Here is a 14,389-nt window from a genome sequence, read left to right as displayed (position 1 = left end):
CATTGTCCCAGTGAGGAAAGGATGATGGAGACTATGATTCCCCCACAAGTCGGGATGAGACTCCGGACGAAAAAAAAGAAAAGAAAAAAGAAGGCCAAAAAACAAGAGAAAGGCCAAAAAAAAAGCAAAAAATGAGAGAAAAAGAGAGAAGGGGCAATGCTACTATTCTTTTACCACACTTGTGCTTCAAAGTAGCACCATGATCTTCATGATAGAGAGTCTCCTATGTTGTCACTTTCATATACTAGTGGGAATCTTTTATTATAGAACTTGGCTTGTATATTCCAATGACGGGCTTCCTCAAAATGCCCCAAGTCTTCGTGAGCAAGCGAGTTGGATGCACACCCACTTAGTTTCTTTTTGAACTTTCATACACTTATAGCTCTAGTGCATCCGTTGCATGGCAATCCCTACTCACTCACATTGATATCTATTGATGGGCATCTCCATAGCCCATTTATACGCCTAGTTGATGTGAGACTATCTTCTCATTTTTTTGTCTTCTCCACAACCACTATTCTATTCCACCTATAAGTGCTATGTCCATGGCTCACGCTCATGTATTGCGTGAAGATTGAAAAAGTTTGAGAACATCAAAAGTATGAAACAATTTCTTGGCTTGTAATCAGGGTTGTGCATGATTTAAATATTTTGTGTGATGAAGATAGAGCATAGCCAGACTATATGATTTTGTAGGGATAGCTTTCTTTGGCCATGTTATTTTGAGAACACATGATTGCTTGGTTAGTATGCTTGAAGTATTATTATTTTTTATGTCAATATTAAACTATCGTCTTGAATCTCATGGATCCGAATATTCTTGCCACAATAAAGAGAATTACATGGATAAATATGTTAGGTAGCATTCCACATAAAAAATTATGTTTTTATCATTTACCTACTCGAGGACGAGCGGGAATTAAGCTTGGGATGCTGATATGTCTCCAATGTATCTATAATTTTTGATTGTTCCATGCTATTATATTATATGTGTTGGATGTTTATGGGCTTTATTATACAATTTATTATTATTGGGACTAACCTATTAACCCAAAGCCCAGTGTCAGTTTCTGTTTTTTCCTTGTTTAAGTGTTTCGCAAAAAAGGAATATCAAATGGAGTCCAAACGGAATGAAACCTTCGGGAGAGTTGTTTTTGGAACGGAAGCAATCCAGGAGACTTGGAGTATACGTCAGGCAATCAAGGAGGCTGCCATGAGGCAGGGGGCGCGCTCTCCACCCTGGTGGGCCCCTCGTTACTCCACCGACGTACTTCTTTCACCTATATATGTCCATATACCCTAAAAACACCAGGGAGCATAATAGATCGGGAGTTCCGCCGCCAGAAGCCTCCGTAGCCACCGAAAACCAATCTAGACCCGTTCTGGCACCCTGCCGGAGGTGGAATCCCTCTCCGGTGGCCATCTTCATCATCCCGGTGCTCTCCATGATGAGGAGGGAGTAGTTCTCCCTCGAGGCTGAGGGTATGTACCAGTAGCTATGTGTTTGATCTCTCTCTCTCTCTCTCTCGTGTTCTTGAGGTGATACGATCTTGATGTATCGCGAGCTTTGCTATTATAGTTGGATCTTATGATGTTTCTCCCCCTCTACTCTCTTGTAATTGATTGAGTTTTCCCTTTGAAGTTGTCTTATCGGATTGAGTCTTTAAGGATTTGAGAACACTTGATGTATGTCTTGCACGTGCTTATCTGTGGTGACAATGGGATATCATGTGATCCACTTGATATATGTTTTGGTGATAAACTTGCGAGTTCCATGAACATGTGAACTTATGCATAGGGGTTGGCACACGTTTTCGTCTTGACTCTCCGGTATAAACTTTGGGGCACTCTTTGAAGTTCTTTGTGTTGGTTGAATAGATGAATCTGAGATTGTGTGATGCATATCGTATAATCATACCAACAGATACTTGAGGTGACATTGGAGTATCTAGGTAACATTAGGGTTTTGGTTGATTTGTGTCTTAAGATGTTATTCTAGTACGAACTCTATGATAGATTGAACGGAAAGAATAACTTCATGTTATTTTACTACGGACTCTTGAATAGATCGATCAGAAAGGATAACTTTGAGGTGGTTTTGTACCCTACAATAATCTCTTCGTTTGTTCTCCGCTATTAGTGACTTTGGAGTGACTCTTTGTTGCATGTTGAGGGATAGTTATCTGATCCAATTATGTTATTATTGTTGAGAGAACTTGCACTAGTGAAAGTATGAACCCTAGGCCTTGTTTCAACGCATTGCAATACCGTTTGTGCTCACTTTTATCATTAGTTACCTTGCTGTTTTTATATTTTCAGATTACGAAAACCTATATCTACTATCCATATTGCACTTGTATCACCATCTCTTCGCCGAACTAGTGCACCTATACAATTTACCATTGTATTGGGTGTGTTGGGGACACAAGAGACTCTTTGTTATTTGGTTGCAGGGTTGTTTGAGAGAGACCATCTTCATCCTATGCCTCCCATGGATTGATAAACCTTAGGTCATCCACTTGAGGGAAATTTGCTACTGTCCTACAAACCTCTGCACTTGGAGGCCCAACAACGTCTACAATAAGAAGGTTGTGTAGTAGACATCATAGCTCGCCAAAATTCTACATTGCAGACGAGAAAGGAGGCGGTTGAGAAAATGAACCACCCAAATTTTTTGTGCAGTTCAACTGAAATGGAGCATCCCTGGCATGCAGACTGATTAAGTGCCAGATGAATATACACATCAACCAACTTGTCTAGAATCTTTAGACTCCATGCCATACAGTTCGCTACCATATCTGTCGATAACCAAAAGGCACAAGTTGGGACCAAAGACTGGACTGTGTTTTTCTGGGCTATGCGCCAAGCAATATTTTTGGCGTTCACTCTCCTAATACTTGGAGATTGACAACTGGTTGACGCCGGTTGATACGCGAATGAATATAGGCACTTCTTCTTGTCAACAACGATGCTTGTCTGAGTGAACTTTGGAGTACATAGCAGCAACATAAGTACATGTACATCTGATCTTTTTGTGCAGTTCTACTGAAATCACCCAATGTAATGATTTGCCTGCGAGTTCAAGCTCCAAGTTACTCCTTTATGAAATCGGCAAACCTTAGCACAATACCAAATTACCAATACATATGACAAGCACAATAATCAGGATAAAGACCAGTACCAACCTGTGTGAGGTAGCATATCAATTACTATTTCCTTTGACTGGAAGCCGAGATAAGCCAAGTGACTGATAGAAAAGGAAGAATGCAAGCCCAGATTAGCGACTGACAGGAAAGGAAGGAAGCTGTCGAGGCAATGAAACACGCAAAGTTTTTGTGCAGTTCCACCAAAATCGAGCATCCCTGTTGGCACATATATTGAGAGAGTGAGATTACTGTAATAGTGGGACTAGTTGATGAAACATACACTAACAAATAGAAGCACCCTCGTTATCTTAATGGGTAAAGTTAGCAACATAGTAGTCTTGCTTAAGGAGAGGTATTTGTTTATTTAATCAGTGCCAATTAGCTCAACACTCGAAGCATTTCCATGTATCATAGGTTGCAAAACTTTAACGTGCAAAGATAACTGAGTTTCTCATGACAGTAGCATGATACAAATAGAGATGACAACAAACTAATATGGATGAAGGCCTTAGGCCGGTACAAACCTGAGGAAAAAAGCTTATTTATGTAGTCCCATAAGAGATGATAAAGCACTCACTAGAATCACTCAATAGTGTATATTTTTGTGCACTTCAAATGTATGGTTGAAACCACTCTTGTTTACCAGTGTTGAGATTATATCGAAAGATTACCAAGAACTTCCAGCAGAGTTAAAGCACTGGCTGGGATACAGTTCATTGTATTGTCTTGTGTAGTTCCACTAAAATGTATGATTGGCACAACATGACCCCTGTTTGCACAGGATCGTCTCACATGTAAGGTAGACGTTGTCGGAGCCCTTGAATGGCCTCGACTGAGGCCTCTGGCTTCAGCAAGATCACCTTGGCACTCTTTATTCTTCTTCCTCCTCCTCTTCATCATATGTTTCTCTTTCTCCTCACCAGTTGGTGAAACCAAGTACATGATTGGCCTTCTATTTCTGAATTGGTTTTGTCAGTGAGGGAGTACAAGTATACTAGTAAACAATAGCATTATTTTCTCATGGGAGTCACAAAATAGAGATGAACACATGCATTAAATATCATTCTTACCTAAAGGAAGGTTATGGCGTCAATATGGATGATGGGGATTGGAACACATATCTCCCTTTGTGCAGTTCCATCGAAATGAATCAACTATTCCATTCTGATATTCCAGTTAAACAACACAAAGTCACTTCTTTTAAGAAGTGTTTTGTGCAGTGCACCAAAAGGTCACAATAGCAACCTAGTGAAATGGATATCCTTGTTTGCACAAAAAGCTACAATGGAAACAGTCAAAGTCTCAAACAATTACAAGAAAAAACATTTGGCTAAACTTGTCATGGATTATAACAGTGGCATGGCTTCATTTTACCAGGGGCATTAGATTAAGAACAGCTAAATATTTGGTATAAGGGCATGGGACACTGGGTGCACCAGTAGTCTAGCACCATGTACCTAAACATGGGCATAGTGGTGATTCCGAGTTTGTTGCCCCAAGAAACAGACATCCAAGAAACATATCTGGGTTGGTCCCATTTTTGTTCACTCTAACCACCTACTCCTATGTGTGGATAGCAAATCTAGTCCTGGTCATACCACTGTGTACAGCGTTACCCCGATATTTCCCTTTTCGACCAAGAGACCAGTTGGATGACCAGTTTGTACTAATTTCACCCCCTTTCCTTCCTATTTGTACCAAGTCCGATGTACATACTAAATTCCCCCACCCCCACTTTATTTCTTGTTTGAACCAAGTACAAGATTCGACTCCATGAAGTAGCTTTACCTCTAACAATAGAAAAAAAGGTGACGTTGGACCATCCGATCGAGAGGGGCTGAGAGTTAGAAAATGATGCACATGCAGCAACGTAGCAAGCAGGGGAAGTAGAGCTAAGGTGGTTTCGAAGGAATATATACCTGAAGGTCGTCGGGATGTGGATAGGTGGGCGGCAGGAGGCCGGATCCGCCCACACTAGGGCAACGACGAAGGGATCGGAGGACCTCCCGTGCCGGCGCTCGGCCAGGGATAACAGTGCGGCCGGCAGTGGGTCTCCTCCCTCACTAGCGACGCGGCCTAAACGCTGCCCCTCCTCCCCTTCATCGGAGGAGGGGGATACGTCCGGATCTGTAACCAGTGGTGAGGATAGAAAGACGGTGTTTTTTGAAGGGAGAAATACAGTGTTACCACCCCTATCTTGTTTAGATCTGGAGAGGATGAGAGTGTGTGAATAGAGCAACCCTGGCAAGCAAGCGCGGAGGCTCCGGCCTATATATACGTAGTGGGGTAGTTTTCCTTTTTCACTCCATCAAAACAATCGTTTAGAATTGTGTACTATGTGCCAGGTCGCCGTTTTTTAGTTGTTGATTGTTTTTTGAGATAGCTACCCACTTGTTCCAAGTGGTGTTACGGTGTGCCAGGTTGCACTTTGTATCGTTCAAGTCTGGTACAAGTCCCTCCATTAAATGAACAACCACCCCCTCGTAAAAATTGTGAACAAGCCCACGGCTAAAATTATCGGAAATGTGGGTTTCCCCAACATGCATTATTATTTATATTTTCTACTCCCTCTGTTCCTAAATATAAGTCTTTTTTATTAGTCACACCCAAGACAAGAATTTTTTTATTAGCAGTGAACCCCACATGTCATAGACACTAAAAGTGTGGCAAGATTCCCTTAGGCAAGCCAAAGTGTGTCTAACAATTTGAGCAACTCAAGTTAGGTAAGTGTGGCAAGTGTGGGAAAAATAATGTGGCAACATAAGACAAACATAGTTACAATCCAAACAGCCCCATAATTTTTTGTGACATGCATGAAAATTTGGTTAGTTAAATTAATAGTCAAAATTTGGCAAGGTGCATCAAATCAACACATGCAAGTATCAAAAGGGAAGTCACGGCATGCGCTGTACTCCCTCCGTTTCCAAATATAAGTCTTTTTAGAGATTGCAACAAGTGACTACATATGAAGCAAAATATGTCTACATACATACGTATGTTGTAGTCCATTTGAAATGTGTAAAAAGACTTATATCGAGTGCAGTGCTTTGATGTGTCGCGTCAACTCGTACAAGACCGAGAAGTTTGATTAATACAACGCCCTCTCCCTCATAGACTAAGCTCTGGTGCCTTAACTGCACCTGCCTTTGGCTGCATGACAGGTGGGCCAACCACCTGTTGGGCCCACCTATCATAGACGCAAAGGCAGGAGCAGTAAGTCAATGAAGCTGTGTCCCTCCCTCACGCATGAGTGTGGTGGCTGGCAGGACTAGTAGGAGCTTTCGCTACACGCTATCCCTCCCGCACGAGCTGGATGGACATGCAGTAGTGGATTCGATACTGTAGAAGTAGGAGTAACATCATTGTTCTTCTTCTCGAAGAGGCGAAGAGCCAAGCGCAACCCGAACATGGCAGTTGCGAACGCTCACGTGGTGTGGTTCCTTGGAGCAGCATATAGCCAGGCTCTTGCATGAGACGAAATTGCTATTTGAGCCCACTATTGTAGTACTAGTACTTGCTAGTATAGCCCTGTAAACTGGAAAGGAGTATTTGCCTTTCTAGAGATTTCAACAAGTGACTAGACTACACCCCATGCAGTACTCCCTCCCTTCCGGTTTAGAGCAAGTACAATAGAGCTGAGTCAGCGGGCTATAAGGATTAAACTAGTATATTTCTGCTTAGTTGGAGGAAAGAGAAGAGGAGAGAGAATGTGTAACACCCATGATGCGGCTATATCTCCCACGTGTCGGAGCACGACTTAGAGGCATAACCGCATTGTAGGTATGTCGCAAAAGGGTAATCTTTACACATCCCGTGTACTGAATAAGAAAGAGGTACAGAGTTGGCTTACAATCGCTACTTCACACAATACATAAATATAGCATTACATCATCCAGATACAATCAAGGTCCGACTACGGAACCAAAATAAAGACAACCCCAAATGCATAAGATCCCCGATCGCCCCAACTGGGCTCCACTACTGATCATCTGGAAAGGAAATGTAGTAACGTCCTGAGTCCTCATCGAACTCCCACTTGAGTTCAGTCGCATCCCCTGGAATGGTATCATCGGCACCTGCATATGGTTTTGGAAGTAATATGTGAGTCACGGGGACTCAGCAATCTCACACCCTCGCAATCAAGACTATTTAAGCTTATGGGTAGGGAAAAGTAGTGAGGTGGAGCTGCAGCAAGCACTAGCATATATGGTGGCTAACATACGCAAAATGAGAGCGAGAAGAGAAGGCAAAGCACGGTCGAGAATCTATGATCAAGAAGTGATCCTAGAACTACTTACGTTCAAGCATAACACGAGACCATGTTCTCTTCCCGGACTCCGCCGAAAAGGGACCATCACGGCTACACACGCTGTTGATCCATTTTAATTAAGTTAAGTGACAAGTTTTCTACAATCGGACATTAACAAATTCCCATATGCCCATAACCGCGGGCACGGCTTTCGAAAGTTCAAAACCCTGCAGGGGTGTCCCAACTTAGCCCATCACAAGCTCTCGCGGTCAACGAAGGATATTCCTTCTCCTAGGACGGCCCGATCAGACTCGGAATCCCGGTTACAAGACGTCTCGACAATGGTAAAACAAGACCAGCAAAGACACCCGAATGTGCCGACAAATCCCAATAGGAGTTGCACATATCTCGTTCTCAGGGCACACCAGATTGTCCAAACTTCCGGTAGGCCAACCCAGAGTTGCCCCTGGTGGCCACCGGCGGCTGACAAGTTGGACCAACACTCAGAGGAGCACTGGCCCGGGGGTTTAAAATAAAGATGACCCTTGAGTCCGTGAAACCCAAGGGGAAAAGGCTAGGTGGCAAATGGTAAAACCAAGGTTGGGCCTTGCTGGAGGAGTTTTATTCAAGGCAAACTGTTAAGGGGTTCCCATTATAACCCAACCGCGTAAGGAACGCAAAATCAAGGAACATAACACTGGTATGACGGAAACTAGGGCAGCAAGAGTGGAACAAAACACCAGGCATAAGGCCGAGCCTTCCACCCTTTACCAAGTATATAGGTGCATTAAAGTACACAAGTTACATTAATGATATCCCAACAATAAACATGTTCCAACAAGGAACAAACTTCAATCTTCACCTGCAACTAGCAACGCTATAAGAGGGGCTGAGCAAAGCGGTAACATAGCCAAACAACGGTTTGCTAGGACAAGGTGGGTTGGAGGTTTGACATGGCAATATGGTAGGCATGATAAAGCAAGTGGTAGGTATCGCGGCATAGGCATAGCAATAGAGCGAGCAACTAGCAAGCAAAGATAGAAGTGATTTCGAGGGTATGGTCATCTTGCCTGCAAAGGTCTCCGAGTTGACGTAAGCTTGATCCTCGTAAGCGTACTCAACGGGTTCCTCAATCACGTACTCATCTCCCAGATCTAACCCAAGGCAAGAACACAAGCAAGGGAAACACAATCAACCACGGTGCAATGCGCAAGCGACATGATGCAAAACATGTCATGATATGCGGGATGTGATATGCAATGCATATGCATGCTCTGGAAGGAAAAGATTGAACCAGGCCTCAACTTGGCAAACCAAGTGCACTGCTGGAAAGATGAGTTTATTTTGGTTGAAATCGATATAAAGATCACCGGAATCAGATGCATGGTTTGCAAATGGCAAGCAAAACAATAATGGCACTATTCTGCGATTAACAGCACGATGCCACCTAGAATGCAACAAGAAACTAAGCTACTGCACTCTAACATAGCAACAAAGCACATGGCAGTGATCCACTCAAGATGCTTGACAAAAGATGAACACCGAGCTACGGCTAAATCACATAATAGCAGGTTCAAACAAGCATGGTAAAAGTGCAAAAGATATCAGGTTCACAGACTTAGTGAAAATAACAACATGCCAGGAATTAACATCAGGAAGCAATGTTTAGAGCAAGATAACAACATGCTACAGGAACATATCATGACAAAGCAAGGCATGGCATGAAACTACTCAAAGCATATAACAAAAGTCCCTTACTGACCATAAGCCAAAAAGGATCAGAAAATATGATGGCACCCATGTAAACATAGCAAGTTTTGTTAACAGATTCAGACTTAGCAGAAAACTGGGCATGGCATAAACAGAGTTACGTAGGCATGTTTGCGAGCTCGATGCACTCACCACAAGGCATTGCATGATAAACTAAGCATACACCCAGCAAGAAGACATGATCAAGTAGCTAACCATGGCAAGAACCAACTCATATCATGCATGGATCAACTACAACAACCTTGGCAAAATTGATTAACACGTAAACAATCTGCCAGGAACATTTTATAGCAAAAGTAGAGCAAGATTGAGTCATGCTAGGGTACTCCATAATTGCAAACAAAGACATGGATGGATATAACATAACAATATCTCAAAATCATCCTTACTGAACATGCTCAAAAGAGGCATGGATCACTCTGTAGCAACATGAATACATGGCATAAAAATAACATCAGGGAAAAGACTTGGAAGAATTCTAAGTCCCTGAAATCAGCAACATCACGAGAGCTACTTTGCATGCTTGTGCTAGTCACCACATTGATCACAAAAATACATGGCATACACCCCTGTAAAGATGGCATGGCATTGCCCAAAACACATGTAGGGCTCAAGTTCACAGGAGGCACACAACAATCATGGGGAAAAATGACAAATGTCCATAATCTGTTAAGAAACGGAAACTAACATTTTATAGCACTCTTGCAACATCGTTTTAGGCATCAAGATGGACTCAAACAAGCATAGTGCAATGGAATGAAATGAAGAGCACATCCATACGAACAATTCGATATATCATACGCACAAAACAGAGCTACGAATGCGGAGTTATGATGCGATGAACATAGCTAAGAAAATATGCAGGGAAAATGGCTTAGACAAAATCGACCTAGGGTTTGCCCGATCCAAATCTGGCACCGTTTTCGAGCTCCTCAGGTCTCGCCGAAGTTGGGCGTGGAGGAGGCCGGAGATGGCCGGGAGGTGCCGGCGGGGTCGGGCCGGACCGGATCTGGCCGGACCCGGCCGGAGCTGGAGCGGGTGGCGGCGGATGTCAACGACAGCGGCACTGGAGGTGGATGAGGCGGCGCGCGAACGGCACTGGAGCGGCTCGACGGGGACGGCAGCGAGCGGGGCGGCGGAGGCTGGTGAGCGGCGCGGGCTCGGGCGCCCGCGGGGCGGCGGCGGCGGCGACCCGGCCGGGAGGGCCGGCCGTGGGCTCGCGGGCCCGCGCACGGTGGCGGCTGGCGGCAGGGACAGGTGGCGGTGCTGATGGGGCGGGGCGCAGCGCGGGCTTTGTCCGGTTCAACCGGACGTGTCCGGCGACGGAGGAGGGGCTAGGCTAGGGTTAGGGTGGATTTGATCTGTGATTTGGACGGGGGAAGGCCTTTATATAGGTAGAGGGAGCTAGGAGAGTCCAAATGAGGTGCGGTTTTCAACCATGCGATTGTGATCGAACGACCAAGAGGATGGAGGGGTTTTAGCTAGGTTTTGGGCCACTTTGGAGGGGTGTTGGGTTGCAACACACATGAGGCCTTTACGGTTCCTCGGCTAACCGTTGGAGTATCAAACGAACTCCAAATGGCACGAAACTTGACAGGCGGTCTACCGGTAGTGAACCAAGGCCGCTTGGCAAGTCTCGGTCCAATCCGAGAACGTTTAACACTCACACACGAAAAGAGGCAAAAGGGGGACGCTGGAGGACATAGGAGTGCCGGAATACAAAATGGACAACGGGGAAAATGCTCGGATGCATGAGATGAACATGTATGCAAATGTGATGCACATGATGACATGATATGAGATGCATGACATGGACAAAAGCAAAACGAAGACAAACCCAACCACGAGGTAATATCATAACTTAGTGTCGAAAATGGCAAGAGTTGGAATACAAATATGGCGAGTTACATACGGGGCGTTACAGAATGTAAGTGGGCTCTTCGTGAAGAGCCATCTCTAGCACGTGCTCCTAGGAACTTTGTGAGAATGAAAGGTGGGCCACATAATAAAAAAGTAGTACACTCTTTTGATCTACTATTGTACATGTTGGCTATAAGATGGGTTGTAGATGACATGGCACTGGCTTATAGCCAGCATCTAGCTATACTATTAACCATGCTCTTATAGGGCTCAAATCTCATCAACCAAGGCATTTTGCGATTGGAGGAATGTATCTCGTACTTTACAAAACTACCCTAATTAAACTCATGCATTAATTACGTAGTTCTCTCGTTTCCCTCTCCGCCATGGTCCTAGTGCACAATATTGAGCACTCCTATATGACTAGCCGCTCTATCTACATGCGGGACATCAAAGCATCCGGGCCCGCGTGCTATCCACCAAATCACAGCAAGGTGCTACAGTCGAAACTCACCGGTCACCCCGGTGTGGCCGTCATGACCCGTCATATCACAAAACCCACACCTTTACCAGCAGTGGTAAAGTGGCCTCGAAGTTGGACTGGACGAAGCAACCATCATTTCACTCGAACGCTCGTTGAAGCCCTTTCTCCCCTTTCTTGAAGAAAACCTCACTCTAGGCTACTCACTTCTGCCATTTTTCTTCTCTACCCATGAAGGAAAGGTGGGCGAATCAGTGGTGCTGCTATATTTTCATTCCAAGAATCTTCTTTTTGCGAAGCACCGACCGATTCTCACAGCCTATCCTTTTCCCGTTTTCATTGCGATTGTGCTTTCCTTTCGATTGCTTTTTGTTTGTCAGTTCATTGATGGATCCTGGAGCACTAGGCAAAGAGTTGCTGGCGGACAACCCACTGGAGACAGCGATCCCCAGGAAGCGAGCACCGACCAATGAGTTGACCATGTTGGCGGGCCAACCCATGGAGACGAAGAACTCCAAGAAACAAGCACTGGCCAAAGAGTTGACGACGTTGGCGGACGAACTCCTCAAAGAAAGTTGGAAGAATAGCAAGGGCCCCACCGTGCCTACCCCAGAAACTATGATGGCCACCTATGCGAGGCTCAAGGCCGAGTTTGAGGAGATAGTCGCCGTTGAGAAGCAATATTCCCCTGGCAAGACGATGGCCCCCATCGAGGATGAGGAGATGGCCCCCGGAGGGATGGGATCCCCCGGTGAGCTGCACAAGGTAAAAGCTTATTACCATAGTTGTGGTTTTTGATTATTTGCAATGTGCTTGCTAATATGTTAGGGTTGTGCAGGTGCCGGTGTACGTCATTGATGATTTCGATGTTGCTACCTGTCCCGTGGACAACGCCCGAGAGATCGTTTTCAATGTCGCGGTCCGTCCTGTTGGCATCGCCCCGGAGATCGATTCTGGTGCCGCTGTCCATCCTGTGGACATCGCCCCAGAGATCGACTCCGATGTCGCGGTCAGTCCTGTGGACATCGCCCCAGAGATCGATTCCCATGCCGCTGTCCGTGCTGTGGTCATTGCCCGAGAGATCGATGACAAGAAATAGTTGGTCGCGCTAATCCTTCAGGGTAGTTTGCATTGCGCTGTGTTTAATTACCAGAACGATGCGTGTTATCAAACCATCTTAGGGCTAGTGCACTGTCTTGTGTGGGTGGTACTTGCTACTTTTGTTTGATAGTGAATCATGTGAACCCTCTCCGAGTTATGGAAACAGATGTATCCTCACCAGCTTTTGATGTAATATATGGCATGCTTAGATGTAAGTTTGAACTGTTTATCATATCGGCGGGGCTTGTTTGATGATTCTTGGTGTTAGTAGGCTAGCTATTGTGCAAGTTATAGTACTTGCAAAACACTCACCGAAGAGAAACGTTGGGGTTGATGAGCTCGTGGTACGCTTATACTTATCCGTCATCGATCGGCCAATAGCCCAAGCTCCTTAAATTGTAGGCTTAGTTGACACAGATACATTCAGGCCTCATTTGGTTCGTAGGGTAGGAAAATCGTAGCAAAAGTACAGAGACATACAACAGAAAATCATAGCAGTACAGAGACATACTCCCTCCATTCCAAAATAGATGACCTATAGGCGGGCTAGTTTGGCCTAGTGTTTTTTTAGGATGTCCTAGTGGGTTTCAGTGATATGACGTGGTACAGTGCCGTCTAGTCTTTCGCGTGTGGTAGCAATATTGCGAGTACAGTAAGTTTTCTTGAAGAAGCGGATTTCAACGAAGTCATGATGGTTCCTTCGTCCGACAAACTTACAGTGGGAAAGGTTGGCCCTGCGACACGAGTGGGGTAGACCAGGATAATTTTTTCAAAAAAAAGTATCACTGTTGATTTATATTTATTCTTTTATTTCCGATGAATGCTAGCGTTTCAACTCTTACGACGAAGAGTGCCAAACACGGCACGTGCTAGATGTCCCACACGTCAGCAAAAGGAGTGGGACATGAACAGCGTGGTAGAGCCCAACGCAAAAAAACAGCGTGGTAGAGCGTCTCCACTTCTTCCACTTCTGGGTCGGAGACCACACGTAGTAGTACTAGTGGTATGAATGATACAAAGTGTGACCTGGAGAGAAAGAAACATCTAGTTGGAAGGTCTCGGGGCATACACGTAAACAAATATAAAAGCTAATGTGTGCCTCCAACTAATATAGTAGTAGTAGAGTACTTAGGCACGTACTCCATAACATCACCGTGCATTGCACGTACAACATTTAGTGGTACTCCCTCCGTTCCAAATTACTCATCGTGGTTTTAGTTCAAATTTGAGCTAAAACCACGATGAGTAATTTGGAACGGAGGGAGTACGTAGTAAGAGACAAATGTCGCCCAAGAGTTCCCTTCTCGACCCACTTTTGGGTGTTTGGTGGAGTGTATGGAGGGTGCATGAGTCCACACTAGTTTAGCACAAATACACTAGAAGCATGCATGAAGAGGGGTGTTGAGTTGAGCATGCATGAAGAGGGAACAACTATGCTAAGACGAGAACGCAACCAAACACACCCTATATGCCACGCATGTTCATACCATTTGTGCCTTTCTACTTCACTTACTCCGGATTCCCCCATGGCCCACCTCACATTATCACCATATATATTTCTTGGAGTCTGTGCGCGGCGGGAGGGCGATCTCTTCTCCCTCCCCCGTCTCTCTCTTCTCAGCCGACACCCGCCGAGCGATTAGATTTCGGCTATCGACAATTTATTCAATTACAGTCCCACATGTTAGTGAAAATGCGAGACAACGTGTGTCCCCTCTGGTGAGCGGCGTGCGAGCCAGACTGTCGGGGGTGCGATGCGTACGAGTCGTAAGTGTGCCGCCT

Source organism: Triticum aestivum, chromosome 7A (genome assembly GCF_018294505.1).
Source record: "Triticum aestivum cultivar Chinese Spring chromosome 7A, IWGSC CS RefSeq v2.1, whole genome shotgun sequence".
NCBI lineage: Eukaryota > Viridiplantae > Streptophyta > Magnoliopsida > Poales > Poaceae > Triticum > Triticum aestivum.
This window is presented reverse-complemented; position numbering follows the sequence as displayed.